At 40.1% G+C, this 17,223-nt stretch overlaps 1 protein-coding gene and 1 long non-coding RNA gene across 5 annotated transcripts in view; one reads left to right on the forward strand and one right to left on the reverse strand.

The window, feature by feature from the left end:
* The window catches only part of foxj3 (forkhead box J3), a 76,602-nt gene that overhangs the window by 48,855 nt on the left and 10,524 nt on the right, over window positions 1-17,223 (reverse strand). The window lies entirely within an intron of this gene.
* LOC121892611 lies at window positions 180-16,333 on the forward strand. Its single transcript, XR_006094590.1, has 3 exons — window positions 180-223; window positions 624-700; window positions 16,203-16,333. It is a non-coding gene; the product is annotated as an uncharacterized LOC121892611 (long non-coding RNA).

Raw genomic sequence — 17,223 nt, forward strand, 5'->3', positions numbered from 1 at the left:
GTACACAGCGTTGGCCAACGCCACATACCACAGCATTTATAGCCAAAGGTTGTTTGCAAGACCTGTCCCAACAGAATGATGTAACATTATACTTTATGAAACTGCTAAGCTTTTTCCAGAGAATACAGTGGGTGTTTCTAAATCACTGAAAGTGTTTTTTTTCTGCACTCTATGGTACAGTATGAAAAACACCTTGCAGAAGACTTGACACCTGCTGAGACAGGTAATCCATCTTAGCGAACATGCTCAATTTAGCCTTTATTAAAATTATTTTATAGTGGCTCATTAAAAAAAATGCTGATATCTTGTGTTCTGTTGTGAAGCTCTGAAACACAGGACATCAAAAATGGATGCTAAACTGTCACTAGAATCGCTAGAAATGTTAAAACTGTCACATCTTACAGTATCCTCCCTTAATATTGAATATTTGGTGTTAAAAATTCCCCTACATGTAAAACAACAATGATGAACTCATCTGTGATTACTAAAAGACAAGCCTATTTGCAAGATTTGAGATAACCTACCCACAAAATATCAAATATTATATAATAAACTCCCGCCTCTCTAGTCAAATTCAGCCTTATTCACCTTATGAATGAAACTAACACCCTCTCTCTTTCTAGCTTTGAGCAAAAGACATTCTGCAATACAAAGGGAACTACTGACTGAAGCAGAAGTAGAGGATGTACACTAAAGGGAAGTAAGTAAAACGAAAAAGGTAAATAAAGCTGGTTTTACTGTTTGAACTACACTCCAGGTCCTCTCAGTTAAAAGAAAATCACATAAACAAAAATCTGGTTGCAGCACACATTCCCAGTGGGGAACAGCATTTAAAGACATGACATGACACCCCACAGGAAATGTTAGTCAAGGATAAGTAGCCTAACCGAAACAGACAGCATGCACACTTAATGTTTTCATCTGCCATTTCTGTTTAATAAAGTGAGGTCAATAAACTCGACTGAATTAATTTGTGCTGTGATTGACTAACCAAATCAGTTTACCTGTAAGCTAAGTGAATACAGGACCATAAAATGCAAGGATGAAAGTAGCGGACTAACTGCTAGCAAAGGCAGAAAGGACAGATTCAGATGTAGTATTAGGGGAGGGGGGAAAAAAAAAATCCATGTTTGTTGCTGGTGTGAATGAGTCAACACAGCTTGTTTGACATGGGTCCCCTGTGTCATTGTGTCTGTGCTTACTACGGCAGCCTATGGCGACGACACAAATATTAGCTGTTAGCCATAATTTCCACTTTTCTTAAAAAAAGGGAAGCTGCTTAGTGTGACCCAACAACTTGACTTCAAAGTGAACAAGATACAGATTTCCGTCACATTACCAATCGCCTGAGTAAGCTCCCTCTCTTCCGTCTGCACTGTTCACCGTGTGTAATCCGTGTAGAAACAACACAGCTACACTGCAGCAACATTGCACTTTTTAGCAGCCGCATGTACTGTATAAATATGCAGTTGCTGACCTTGTGTATGAACAGTAAGTATGACACATTTACCCAAGTCTGTTTACAATGATCAGCCAGAATCCCTGAAGGCAATAATAATAAAAAAAAACAACGTATGGTTAAACTATAGAATGTTTGTGCTGCAAATAGCATTTTATAATCTGATTTTCACCTGTTCTGGTAGATTTGAGCCCATTTACTTCTACATTTACTATTTTTTGTATGTTTGTTTTAATAGGGACACGTACACACAGCACTGACCAATGCCGCATTACATCATTAACATATAGCCTAAGCTGGTTATAATAATAATAATATAATAATGTAACAATAACATAACACTTTAAATGGGGCTTGAACCCATGTTGAATAAGAAGTAGAAGACACCTGCACTATGTACATGATTCAATACAGGTTTTTACAAATATTCTAGTTTAAATATTAGCATGATTAGAGCTAAAAATCAACTCAAACAATGTGATCATTCCCAAATGATCAATTCCCTTGTTGGTCACAACATTGCTTTTGGTTGGAGACACACTCTGTAATCAATGTCTTAGTGTTTAATTAAATTATACTCATCAATTTTTAAGGGTTCTGAAAAAGAAGAGCTCTGTTTTGTTAAGTAGCCTATTGTAGTAATAAAACATAGTAGGAAACTATTTGTCTTACTCTGGGATCACTTCCAATGATCAGATATTAGAGTGAATTAAATAAAATATTTCCACCAGTGTTGGATTTATTTAAGTACAAATTCAAATTAATTAAGCTTTTCACCACACCTGAATCAGTTAGCTTTAGCAATATATCATCATACGTACTTATGTAATACATTTTTAATACACTGTTACAAATATTCTGATTTTTCTTTTGCTATTGATTCTTGATAGGCTGGTATTTCTCTTGGGATATATTTTGAGTACGCTTGCACCAAGTGCAGCTGCTTTTATCAAACGTAAGGATTATTCTACTTTCACTGTAATTTCCTTCATAGATTGTAATGTGCCATTTTGAGTTTCCAGTTTGTGGTTTCAACTCAGATGTCTATGAAATCACACCTACGTGCACACAAATACACACAAACGTATTAACATCCCACCACAGCTAGCCTATTTTATTTTCTACCTAGAACATCTATCTGCCTACCTAGAACAACTTCCCCTTGAATACCTGTGCATTACTGTCATCATTTCCTCTCTGAGAAAAGAGTAGGTTATTCAGCTCACATACGCACTCCCACTTGCAGACACAGGACTGTTGATAGGTACCAGACCAGTGCTCTCCTGCACTTATCTGCAATTTCCGCGATTAATCCCCTTTTACTGCAGTCATGGATCCGTCACGGGTAACACTCCAACAGCATGTGTCTGCTCAGCTACACAGACGCAACCATTAGGACCTGTGATGGTTGTACTGCCGTATATGCTGCCACAGAACTGAAGACGTGCTGAACGCTGCATTAAAAACAATGTCACTAGGATTCAAACAGACCACAATAAATATTTACACGACTGACTGTTAAATGCTGCCCAGACTTTGGTGTGTGGAGGGAGGGAGAGAGAGGGAGAGAGAGAGAGAGAGAGAGAGAGAGAGAGAGAGAGAGAGAGAGAGAGAGAGAGGGAGGGAGAGAGATATAGAGAGAGAGAGACAGAGACACCTTATTATGACAAGAATCTTCCTGTAGTGTGATGGTAACTTGGCAAAAGGGAGGGGAATCGCTAAGCGTGCTCCCTCTGTTATGCCTGAAGATTTGGCACATGCACTCACAACAACAACAGTGATGTAACCTGGTAACAAGCCTTTGGCATCTTTACTCTCGACCGAAACCCAGGTCATACCTTCCATATCAACGGCTTTATATCCAGCGTGGGAGAAGCCCTTGTTTTCCTAGCGATTGCAAGGGGGATAAAAAAAAAAAAAAGGGAGGGGTGGGAACTCTGCTCACCTGCCCCTCAGTCAAAAGGAGACTCCTCACTTTTTCCAGCCCTTGAGGCAAAGGACTTAGGGAGATATTTTTGAGATCTCACACACTAAAATAGCAGTGTGCCTGTGTATTGTGATTGCAATGTAATCATGCAGCAAACTACCCTAAGCCTCATCTTCATTAGAAAACAAAAAGTAGGTAACAGCAATGCCAAGGCAACAGCTTTTAATGTCAGTCTTCCTTCTCAATTAAAGGCTTAATGGTTCCGCTGAAACCACTCCCAGGAAGAAAGCATTAATAACCCACTCCTTACTTGCATTTTTAGGATGTGTCAATTATCGCTTCACCGCTCACGCGGCTGAGCACATTGTTCAGCTTATTGCAGCCTACAGCCGAGCCGGGCGCCAACCGGGGCCTCCTCGCTGCTAACAGTATGTGCAAGAGTGTCTGTGTTTTACAGTGCAATCTATGTTTCAGTGTTATTAGTGGGCTATGCTGTGTTAAAGTTGGATTTTAAGAGGCAGGCAAGCAGACCTCTCCTGCTGTACTCTTAAAAAAGAAAAAATGGTATACATGCTCTTTCTGCTCCCCTACTCCCTCAATCCCACTTTGCCTGTGGTTGAACAAATCAAGTCCATAATTATTCTGCCAATCAATCGGGAGCGCAATGCAACTGTGGCTGTGGGGCAGTTAAACGCTGAGGGGAGAGAGTTGTCAACAAAGCCAAGCTAGACCCTGAGTTCCTTTAAACCCACTGAACCTAAAAAGGCAAGAGAGGCACCTTTGTCTTATTAGTCAGTGCCAAACAAAGGGAGGTCTTTTAAGTACGTGGTAAAGAGAAAATGCATCCAGCTGCTGCAGACAGGCAGCAGGCAGGCAGACCAGGCAGAGGGACGGAGGATCAGAGTAGTGGAGGATCTGGGAGTTGGCTGTGGATCAACTGAGCCGCTTCAGGCTGTCTGGAGAGGCCACAAAGCAAGCAACAGGGTTTATGACCCCTGAATGCAGACACTGTCAAACCAAGAGAGAAATTGTGGATAGATGCAGCAGTGTTACATATTAGAGATATTAGCGAGATGCTCTCAGCAGTCAGCCACTTTACATGTTAATGTGGGTTTGGTGGGGTGGATGCATATATACATAAAAGAACAGAGAGAGACAGATGAAGGGAGCACACGCAAGCATAGGGCCCTCAGCTCATTGTGCAATCTGCAGGTCAACACACACACAAAAAAAATCCCCACATACAGCATTCCAGTAATTGAATAAGCCTTTCCAGTGAATCAGTGCAGTGATCAGGAGGGGTTTGTCTCTCTGTCCCTAACAGCTTGCCTAGGAGGTGGCCTTTGTTTTGGAGGTGGCAGGGGTGCCCTGACACCGACCATGCGAACCCAATTACCCTGGTCCCACGGCCTGGGGGCCCACATTAACACACTCCCCCTGGGAGGTTGACTCCTTGCCAGCCTGGCAGCCAGCAAGATCCTGCTGCTGAATCACAAATAGATCACTTAAGGCACTGGCAGGGCAAGCAATTTGGTGGCAGTCTTGAGGGTCTATCCTCATATGCATTCGCTAGATCTAGTTCAATATCAATGTTAAATATTAAGCCGATGTTTGAGGCAAGCAGTGAGGGAAGTTTAGCTTGGGTCTGTCTGCCTGGGAGCAGCAGGCTATTCACTCAATCGCCCAAAGCAAACTCATAGCCAGAGAGCTTTGGTCCACCTGGGAGTACAATTCAGCTATTTCATGGTTTAAACGGACAAAAGTAAACGTAGTTTTGATCTAGGGCTGAAACAACCGCTTCACTGGTAGACAACAAATAAATCTGCAAATATTTAGATAACTGATTAAATCTTTCTTTTGTTAAAGATGCCAAACATTTATTGGTTTGAACTCTCAGTTGTGAGGATTTGCTGCTTTTTTTGTCTTATATGATAGTATACTGAAGGTCTTTGGATTTTCAACTAATAGTCGGACAAAACAAGCTACTTGATTATGTTCATCTGGGCTTTAGGAAATTGTGACAGGCTTTTTTCACTAACTTATGACATTTTTAAGCGATTAACCGGTTGAGAAAAATCATCAATTGCGCCTCAAGTGAAAGGCATGTTCAAATATTTAATGTGATGAGAATTACAACATACTGTGTGTACTTAATGATAAAACAGTACCGTTTCAGCTAAGAAGGATTTTTTGTCCTCTTATTGAACTCAGATATAATGTGGCATGTCACTCTTCTCAGAAACAGCCGTGTATAAGCCTCATTTTCAAGTGCAACAGAGATGTGTTAAAAAGAAACCATGCTAGGTTTACCCGAGCGTGATTTAAAGGAATTACCTGGGTGGGCAATGCATGTTCTCAGAGTGCTACACAGAGCAGGAATCAGGTCATGAATTTCAAATTTAGACAGTGGATCAACATTGGCAGCTCTGAAGCTGGAGCTGAGAGGTGCAGCAACAACACCAGTTTAACTAAGACAGAGTACTCCACTTTCAAAGCCATAAAATACAAAGTAAAAACAAATTTCAAAAGAGTTGAAATAGCTTGAGGTTTTGGTAGGTTGTTAGATGTTCCTCTCACGTAAAGCCTTAAAATTGTCTTCATTTAGGATGGCACTAGAGCTGGGGTTATAATTAAAATCGTTTTGCTTTTTAATCAATATTCAATCTCTCAGAAATAATTAACAGCGTATTAAAGAGTTTACTGCCTGACGGAGCTGGATGCCTCTACATCATTAAGCTGTTGAAGCTCTGCTCTTTGACTCTTCATGTCCCATTTCACTGGTTTACTGCGCCTCCGTACAGGCTCTTTAAAATGCTCCTAGAGTCATACTGTACCTGCAGATAATAACACAGCCCACCGATAACATGCAGTGTGTACACTCTCACTGAGACATGCCTTTTTAAGATGAAACACGTAAACACTACATGAGTGAACATGAACGTGACAAATGTAAGGCTTTCGCACGTCTACTGAATGCACAACCTCTACAAGAAATAGCAGAAATAGGAAATAACAGAAATCTATGATCAAGGTTTTCAGGGCTGCTGAGGGGCGGCCACCCGGCATAAATCTATGACCTTTCCCCTGAGTGATAATGCAGTCTGCACTGGAAGTTGCACAACAACACGGCACAGAACAAATTAGAGGGATTAGAAGTCACAGGTCAGTAGTTTCATATTTTCTTGGTGCTCCATCTTCTGCTTTACTAAGATATTGTAGCTGAACAGACAGCTCTGCCAGTATCAGGTTTTAACCTCCAGACTCATTCACTATCACACAATGACACATCAACATGTACATGCAAACACAAAGCCAAGTGGAATATAGTAGGGTGGGATTCACAGATGAACTCACAATACCATGATAATATCAAGATATTCTTCCCACGATAACGATATATCACAACAAAGGCAATTCTGCGATACACGATATATCACAAAGAAATAATCTACAATATATCACAATATTTGTAACTGAAGAAAGAAAAAATATTTCAAAGAGCAGGAAATAGTCAATAATGTACAATTTTTAACAGTACATTTGTTTCACTGAGAAGAAATGCCGCCAAGTATAAATATCAGAACACTGATAACTGTAGCTTCAGTATAAATATCACAACAGTGACCACGTTTACATGCACAAAATACTCTTTTTACCCTTATTCCAAAAATGACAATATTCCTACTAAGCTGTTTACATGGCTAATGAAAATGAATATTCCACTAATATTCCTGTTTACATGCAGCCATGCCTACTCCGTCTATCACGTCAAAATACGGAAAAATGGAACGGTTGGAGCCATTTTTGCCATTTTGCTTCTTTGCATCAAAATCAATACTTGGCGCCGGTGTATCGATAACATATCGCAAGTGGAAATATCGCAATATGTTGCAATATGGATTTTTTTGTCCCACTCCTAGAATATAGCACGACTGATCAACCGTCTGCTCAATCAAATTAAATCACATACGTGCAGAGACGGTTACAACAGAAACCGTCTAAGCAGTGTTGCAGGACACAATATGAAGACACTCCAATCAGCTGTTGAATTTAACCAGTGCTGTCTTACGTCACTAGGAATCGTCTGTGTTTATACAAGCTAATAAATTCCTTGGGCATTCTCCAGATGACTTCCGTGGTAATTTTGGAGAAGCTTGTTTTCGTCTACTGCTGATAAAGAAGAGAAAAGTTGAGTAAAATATGAGACTGAGGCCTGCTACAGCACAGTATGACAGACCAGAAATTTGTTTACACGTGGAACGGACAGCTGTCGCTGTCTATACCTGTTCTCTTCACCCTGTTCGGTCCACATCATTTCAATTAATTTGGTTTCCTGGAGACAATGTTGCTATTTATCTATTTATCTGGGTGTGGATGGGGGAGAGGTAGCAGCAGTCATTGTTGGTTTAAGCTCTGCAGTGAAAATACCTCCTGGCAAAAAAAAAAGGATTCATCACTATGAGGTTACTGCCTTACAAGAGCCACAATAGGTCAACATAAATCCAGAGGATTACACATAATAACAGCAGAAACGTGAGTTAGGCCGTGAATCAAAAGTTGTTGGCTTTCAGTTCTTAACTGACAAGACAAGATTTGGTTGCAATTCAAAAACAGTGACACTAAACCACTAATGCCTCTGAAAAGGAGATATCAGGCAAATGATGGATTTGCTCCTGGCATTATCTGGGCACAAGTCACAAATGAGCAAGCCAGCAACACGTGCCATCCTGATACAGCAGAGAAACGAAGATACATACAAATCATGACAAATTTAAACTTGATATATATCTATCATCCAACACAATTTATGGCCTTGAATTACACATCTCTTATGTACATTGATTTTGGTCAGATTCTAGAAAAAAGTAAGAAAAAATGCTTCAGGTGTTGAAGAAAAACTACAATTTTTAGATTTATCAGAGAACACCACACTGCTATAGAATAGCAGCTATTTGAAAAATGAAAACATTACTGAAAAGTGTTACGGTTTATCATTTACACTCCTTATCTTACACTTACCAAAATCAAACCAGATAGATACTGGCTATTTCGCACCAGCACATGGATGCACCATGTTATCAGACTTTTCTTATCAGATGTATTGGGCAATATGCAAAACACTAAGACTACATGCAGGGGCCTAGATTATTAAAAAGTTGCAAGTGTGTAGAAAAAGGAAAAGATTGCTAGTTGGCTAAATCCTAACACTGAACTGTATTAGATCTATCATTTTAAACAACAAATATTACACATTCTCAACCTAAATTTCAATATTACTTACAATGAAACTAATGCTGTTTCTCAGTTTGTTGTAAACAACACGAGTAACCCTTGACTTCATTTACCACTCAGCACGCATGTTTACTGAGAATGAGCAATACTCAACCTGTTAGTCAGTTTGTGACAAGTAAAGGCCAAAGCATCCTCAGACAGCCTGAGGAACTCCGATGACGTCCCCACCCAGCACTCCCATTGATAGCCCAGCCCATCAGAAGTAACACAGGAATTCCCTTCAGTGTGAAGACGCAGCCAGGCAACAATCTGAGAGTTTTGTCTGACAGCAGCCTGGAGCAGAAGGAGATACTGTAGTAATATTGTGAAATTGGTTGTGGTGTTTCCAATGGGGAACCTCTAATTTCAGAGGAAGAAGGTGTCGACGCTGTGTGGGCAGCTGACATTTAATTTCTGCTCTAACATTATTTTTGCCACGATGGGTCAACGGCCTCCCTATCAGCTTGTGAAATTGGTTGATTCTGGCATCTGTTTAGTCAGTTAATATCAAATATGTCAGAACATTCATGAGAGACACTGATCACTTTATTGTCTCATTTAATATCAGATACTGACTTTTTGACGGGAAAGAGCTTTTTTGAGAGACTCGGGTATTCTACCTGTATATCAACCACAGGAACATTGGTCCAACTTAAGTTTCCAGACCTCCAAAAGTCCCTGCTGTCAGTGTGGGAAGTTTGTATTTCTGTTTGTGGTGTGAGAAATACGCCACAAACAAAAGCCTCAGACTACAAGTGTGTATAGCATTCATTCTGACAGCAACAAAGCACGGGTTGTCACTTTCATTAATATTAGGACTAGTGATACCAATTAAATTATTTTAATGTTGCTGATGAACAGTTATTTAGCTGACTAGTTTAAAAAAGAAGAGTAAATAAGCAAAGAGCAGCATGTGTGAGAAATGAAACTTAACTGTATTTGACAATTGCTTCAATCTGATTATGTACTAAACACTCAGCAGATCCTCTCTATGTTGAGGATGGATGTCTAGTCTTTCTAGGGTTTTCTCTTTCAGCCTCTGCACATCTCCTTTCCAATATGTCGCACAACATTACATTACAACTCTCTGTTGTGTCAGACAAAGCTTTTTAATCCATTATCGGTGTAATTTGCCTAATCCTCATGAGTTAGTTCTTCACTTTTAGATCCTGAGGCTTATAGTTTCTGGGTCAAAATGGACCACAAGTCTTACTACTGTGCCCCATGAATAGTTATAGAGGGTTAAAGACCCCTTGACATATTGTAGGTGTCAGCTTATGTGAAGTGGCTGTTAACCTCCAATCGATCTGCAGAGCTCATCAAAAGTCTTGAGTGCTTTACATTATTGGATGGAGACCGAGGCCAACGCATCCCAACATTGACTGGGGATTTAATTCTTTATGAGTGAATAAAATCACATTTACAAAGCTATTGGACAGCCCGGCACAGACTAATGGGGTTTATGACACACTTCACGGACTGCAGCGTTGATGACAGGTGAAATATTCCTGCTGCATCCTCACGTTAGTCAAGGAACCCATGTCCACAGCACCTTACCCAACCATCTTCATAACTCACGTCTAGTAGGGAAGGGTAAGAAAACTTCTGTAGAAACACTATGAGTCAACGTTCCACTGTGAATCAACTGAGTTTTCTTCAATTCTGTGATTTTATCTTGAAATTAGTAGTGTGATCCTTCTTATCAAGAGGTACGGTCACTCAAAACGTCTTTTGTAGTGATAGGTAGGGATGGGTATCAAGAACCGGTGCTAAATTGGTACCGGTTCCTGACTGGTCAGTACCAAAATATTGATAAGCTCCTGGACAAATGGCGCTGCTATCGGTATTTATGTTGTTATGTTAATTCATTCTAACATAGCTGACGTAGGTGTTGGAAATGCACCTTAATGCTGGTTGCCAATGCCCGGAGGAAGAGAGGCCTTGCCCGGGCTTGTCAGGCTCCGAGATGACGTTATCCTCTGCCTTCTGCTTAGGTGCTGAGTTTACAGCTCATAGCAACTTAATACAAAATAGTCTCTGACTTTTGTTTGTCAAGAAGTATCTAGTGTTGGCAAAAACTGTTGCCAATACCATGACATCACCATGTCATATCACCATGACATCACTACCGCTAAGGAGATAGCACTCATTAGCTCAGAGGGCTAACTTTGCTTGTTTACTATATAACATGAATGTCGCCGCCCCCCCACCCTTGACAAATCCACTGGTTGAAGAGTAGGTAGAGTTTCTGTCAGCCAAGATTTTCTTTGGATGAGTACAGCACTAATCGTTATAAAAATAAGTGTAGTTATTAACTTAGGACACAGTGCTGGTTTTAAGCACTTCTAATTAAATATGTCATAAATAAATAACTGTTGAATCTTTTCACATTTTTTCATGTCATGTCTTTATTTTTTGCATCAAATTATGGAGTGCAGTATCAATAAGAGTAGTATCAGTACCAATAAGCAGTATCGGTATCAATAAAATCCCAACAATACCCATCCCTAGTGATAGGTTAACATGTTACCTACTTGTAGAAAACTGTAAAATGTAAACACAGATCTTCGGATTACATTAACAAGTGTTTTAGGATGCTAAACTTTTAACAGAATCCATTCAAAAGCCTCATTACATTTGCAAACAGTGATGATGATCATGCACTGAGGTTTTTTTTTTGTTGTTTTTTTTTTTTTTTTTTTTTTCACACCACGTCTTGCTGGTGTAAAAGATAAGGCTAATTAACGTGGCACCATTTGCATCTTTACCTCAGTGTTTCAGCGGCGAAGGGAAGAGAGCAGCCACAGCAGGCTAATGAATGTTTGATTTGAAAGAGAAGACTTCCTGTCACTTCCAACAATCCTGACATAACCCTCTCCTAAACCCCTTAAATTCTCGTGCTCTGCTATCTGGCACGGCTGTCAGAGTCTCACCTTTTCCCCCACCTTCCCTCTCTCCACTTTAAATTCCTGAGTTCATCCCCCCCCTCCTCCCTCCTCGCTCCCCACTACCACCACCACCACCACCACCACCACACAGGCTGCGCTCATTACAGCGGATTTGCATGTCTGCTCCGGAGCCGTATGAGAGGAGATGAAACAGAACTCCCAGTGGCTGCCTCTGCAGAGCTTCACTCATCTGACAGAAAGAGCTCCACTTTGGGCCCCAGACACAGCCAGTAAACAAATGCAGGCTTCTTAAAGGGGCCATACGCATGCACACACATACAAACAAACAAACAAACACAAAGATACTGCCCCGGAAAGAATTTACGCTGCACAGTATTCAGTTTAAATTTATCAATATGCAGGAAACAAATTGAAACACAGAAGTCTACCTTCCAGTGCATTGCTTCCCTCCCTGCATGTTACCAATCAAGCCTGCTCAGCTGAGAAGGATGAGACCACAAGTCATGTTACTGTCTCATCAGTCAGCAATCCTTCTGAGATCCCACCCAGGACCAATGAACATCTATTTCATTTGCATATCTTGGTCTCTAAACCCGTCCTTATGATTTTATTTCAGCAAATTTGTGAGACAGCCGGGTGATAATTCAGTAATTTTTTTCCAACAATCTTTATAATAGTATCAAGACCAAATTCTCAAGTTGAGATCATTTCAGTTTTAACAAACTCTGTCTTACCATGCAATCTTAAATACTTGAGAGCTTTTTTTAGTCTAGGATATTGGGGTTTTTTGTACAATATTAGCGCTGTTGTGATCAGACGACAAGTCCGTTACTCAACTGATTTAACTGCCAACAATTCTTGGGCTTTCCTGCTGGTCCCAGCTTCTGAAATTTGAGGATCTGCTTTTCTCTATTTTATATCATTGTAACTTATAGGGGACATTTCACGCTGTATGTGATTTTCTGTCATTTATATACTGTTATGATGTTGTATGTCTATGTTAAAAGGTAGAGTCAGTGATTCTAGAGAGAGATTGCTCAATACACTTTTTGTCAAATTCAGCGAATATCTCCTCACGGTCCGCTAGCTGTCTGTTCTGTGTGCGTCAGGGATGGAAGTTTTGGTTAAAACTGGTGTTCATACACAGCTTGCCATGGCAAGGTGCATCCATGAATTTGGGGAGGCAGACCTTCTGAAGGAGCATGAAGGGAGGGGTGTATTTGTTTGGGTGTTTAGTTCAAATATCAACAGCCGTTTCCCAGAATGACCGACTCGACCTTCAAACACAGTCAAAGTTCCAAAACATGAAGTAAACGTATGTAAAAATGCTGCCTTCAAGTCAAAAGCTCGGGCTTCAGCCTGCTCTGAATGCTTAGTTTGCAAAGTTATCGCTACTTCCTCCTTGTGATGACATCATATTGTTTGTGCATACCCACTGTCATGAGACAGATGCGTAGGAGAGGGACGAATGAATCAAAACGTTGCAAACAAACCCTTGCACACTGTCTAACTCGCAATGACTATCACTGCACCGCAAGTTAGACAGTGTGCAAGAGTTCATTTGCAACTTTGATCTAAGAAAGGGGAAAAGAAGTGCGAGGGGCTGCATAAAAGCCAGTATCAGCGAGCTACTAATGATTTTCACTCGCACACTGTGCAACACCCTACGTTATTGTGGATTTTCTTTAGTCATCCTCCCTCTCTTCGTTCTTCAAAGGCAATAAGGCAGTGCGTGTGTGTGTAAATGTGTGCGTGTAGTTGCGCGAGCGCAGAGGGCGAGCGGCAGAAACATGACGTGAATGCGAGCGGAGCAGAGGAAAAGTTTAGCATTAAGTTGTCAATCTGACAGTAAATGTACAGTACAGACGGTTTGTCAGTTAATAAATGCTGCAGCTCCTCAAGACAAAGAAAATACACACCTATTAAATGGGGGTTAGCCCCGAAGTTAGCAACAAAGCGTTAGCTTAACTTGACCAGGCTCACTGAAGGTGGACTGACTTTTAAGGTGGACCAGCAATTCTCATTTTAGTGTCAATCTCAGCCGCTGTTTAACAGAGAACGGAGAAATGTCTGACTGATGAGTCTCTCTCTTGAGTTTTTCATATGTCCTCTGCATATGACAACAACGCAGTCAACCTAGGGGAAACACTGCCTGTGTTTCCTCTTTTTCTCTCTGCACTGACTGTCAAATAAAGGCAAAAAGCCAAAAGAAAATAATCTTTAAAAAGAAAGGGGGGGGGGGGGGGGGGGGCATATCACCATATCACAGGCCTCTAGTTTTAACAGCAGAGGGAAGACGGGGTTTCATCACAGTTCACAGGATTTGTAGCTGTTAATATGACTAACCTCTATGAACTACAGCAATCTACACCGTGCTCTACTCGCATGTGGTTTAACTGTAAAAACACTAAAACCACAAAATTCCTGAAAGAATGACTGACTGGCTGTTTGGAGTCACTGGTTGGAGTGAGACGGGCGTTTCAGACTCATCATCTTCATTTTTAGTAAAAGTTGGTAAAATAGCATTTTACAATGTACAAATGCATAAACTAACTCATTTTGATACTACCATTCATTCCTTAACCACTGCAAATTTTAACCACAAACACAAATAGCGTGTCAGCTTCTTGGTCAGCAGTGAGTAATTGTCACACACACAAAAAAAAAATAGCAAAACCACAATAAAAGGGAATAAAAGTCCAAGTTTTGTTCTTGGTCCACTTCAAATGAGGTGCTCTTGTTCAGGATGACTCACTTGGTGAAAGTGGTGCATCATGTGCCATGAGACATGAGTCACTGTGAAAGAGAAGGGCAGAGAGACCTATGCCGCTGACCTGACCTGTATTGTTCCCCAATGACCACAGACCTCACTTTTAGTAAAGCAGCACTAACCCTTACTGAACTGCAAACTATGGAAGATAAAGGTCACTCAGAAAACATGTTTTATGTGTCATATTTCATGTCCATATTTTATTCATTTACTTTAAATCAACAAACACATCCTGCTGCTATGAACAGTCTAATTGTGCTGTTGGAAATGCATTTATTGCCTCATCGACGAGGAAATTCCTACTCCGAACACTATGACTCATAAGGATATGACTGCTTACTAAGTGGATAAATAAAATAAAGAGAAATCAAAAATGAGAACTTGGACAGTATTTTTGATTCAAGACTTTCAGATCCATATTCTCAGAAAGTTGCATCATTAGGATGAGAATATATATATATATATATATTTACAGATGATAGAAAACAACTTCATCACTACTAATACACTCTATTTGGACACTGAATATTTGAAGATATAATAACATGATTATTACCCCAACACAAACCCAGAGGTTGTCCACTGTGCTGCCTAAAATTAAATTATCTTTTAACACAATATTCTACCAGAAAAGTGTCCAGACGAATAACAAGGTGTAGGGTGTAGGGGTCAACCGGTTATCGAGCTGGCCGATTATTTGATCTGATTATTCAACATTTTTACAATTATCTGAATCTTTATTTTTTTTTATCTAATTGTCGATAAAATAAATTAATTTAAAAATGTCCTATTTTGGCTCTGATGTAGCCGACTCTCTCTGTCTGTAGCTGTAGTCACCACTCTGTGGTCTCGAGCAATGTCTCGCCCACGGCACTGTCTGATTGGTTACATGTCACGAGTAACAGCCTATTGACACTGAAGGCTGCTGTGCCACAGACGGGCACAGAGGACGCATTTGTAGACTGGAGGAGCTCCAGTGAGCGAGAGCAGAGCTGGGTTTCGAAGGTGAGGCAGCATGTTTTGCTAAAGTTGCAGTAAACATCACAATCTTATGATTATATGATGCCCAGTTTCCCAGTTACACCACTGAAAATGCACTTTGTTGCAGTGACATACAGTCAACTATAACGAGATAATAGAGTTTACTTATGTAGCGATAGCTATATCTTTGAGTTACGTTGGTGCCAGTGCAACTGGAACTTATTTTAGCTACTATATTGTGAAAGTAACATTACTCGCCCGTATGAGTTGGTGTTTTTACATATTATAAGTAGTGGATGGTCATAATAACATAAGCTAATGTTGAGTCTCGTAGAGCTAACTTGAATGCGATAGGGAATGTCAACAAGTTCCTTTGTTGATCCATAATTTAGCCAGCTGACTAGCAAAAAAAATGATAGGATATAACGTATTTCTTACATGTCACTTACCAGGGGCCGGTCATACTCTCAGTCTCAACCCACGACTACTAGTAACGTTACTGCAGTGTGTCCTGAAGCCGTCTCTGACTCTGTTTCTTGTGGAGAGGTGCAGGATATTGTTGTAAGAGACTTTAGATGTAAGGGAACTGCATCTAGGGCCTGTTAATCCATACACGGAGTGCATGGATGGTGTACAGTTGTCACTTCTATTGCTATTGTACATATTCAGCTATAGTAATCATTAGTAATGAAATATCCTAGTTTTGAATGACAGGATCCCTGCTATCACATGTTAATATATAACATTTAAATAACAAACCAACTAAAGGTTTTCCAAAGCTATTTTGCTGTAATAAATGAAGCATAATCATGCGTTAAACATATGTCAGCCTGCGGCCCCACTTTTAACTCTCTCTCTCTCTCTTTCTCTAAACCCTCATTGCAGATGAACGCACTAAAGCAAAGGTCTAAAAGCGCAGTTTGGGAGTATTACACTCAGCCAACACCAGGGAAGGCAGTCTGCAACACATGCAAAGAAGGTCACTGGAGAGCACGCTGAGCAACTCTGCTTTCTGCACCACAATCTGGTGCTGCTGAGCTGGGACTACTAATTGAGACTCGGATTTCAGTACAAATTTAAGTTTTGCTAGTTTTATTTATTTTTACTTTATAAAACTTTGGGGGAGCTATTTATTTATTTATTTATTTAAAATTTCAGTTAACTTTATGAGAAATGCTGCTTGGAGATTGCTGCACTTTTTTTGTTTTAAAATAATGTTGAAAAGCTGTGTTTTAATTAAACATATGCTCAAAAGGCATTTCAACAAAGTTTTGTGCTGGAGTTTGTGTTATTCTAAGCTTTGACACCAAGATTTTAATTTTTACTACAAATGTATATCGCTTCCAAATATCAGTCACCATGATTACTAATAATCAGTATCGGCCCTGAAAAAAACATATCAGTCAACCTCTAGTAGGGTGTATCATAAATTAATATAAATACAAATGAACACACTTGATACCTCTTGACTGAATGTCGAGGTGTCTGTGAAACCACAAAAAATAAATGTGTTCGCTGCCATTCAGAAATGAGAGTTCAGCGTTTTACCTTGAAAGCTTTTTTTGTTTGGGTTGAACTTTCCCAGATTCAAAGGTGGCAGCGGTCGTGGTTGGGGTGGCACTGACGTCATAAGAATCCTACTGCCACCACAACATATAGCTTATAACCAAACATGCAACTCCCACAAACTCAAATGGGACTTTTTTTATTAGGGCACTTTTTCTGATTTATGTCATAAGTTAAACCTACTGTACGACAAAAGGATTATAGTTTGTCGGCTGTTCCTGTTTAACAACAAAAGCAAGTTCTTGTTCAAGCTGTCATTATTATTTTTATGCAGTACGTCTGACAGATTAGCAATTGCTGCAATGTATGGACAGAGCAGCCACAGTGTTTATTATGGCTC

Source organism: Thunnus maccoyii, chromosome 3 (genome assembly GCF_910596095.1).
Source record: "Thunnus maccoyii chromosome 3, fThuMac1.1, whole genome shotgun sequence".
Classification (NCBI taxonomy): Eukaryota; Metazoa; Chordata; class Actinopteri; order Scombriformes; family Scombridae; genus Thunnus; species Thunnus maccoyii.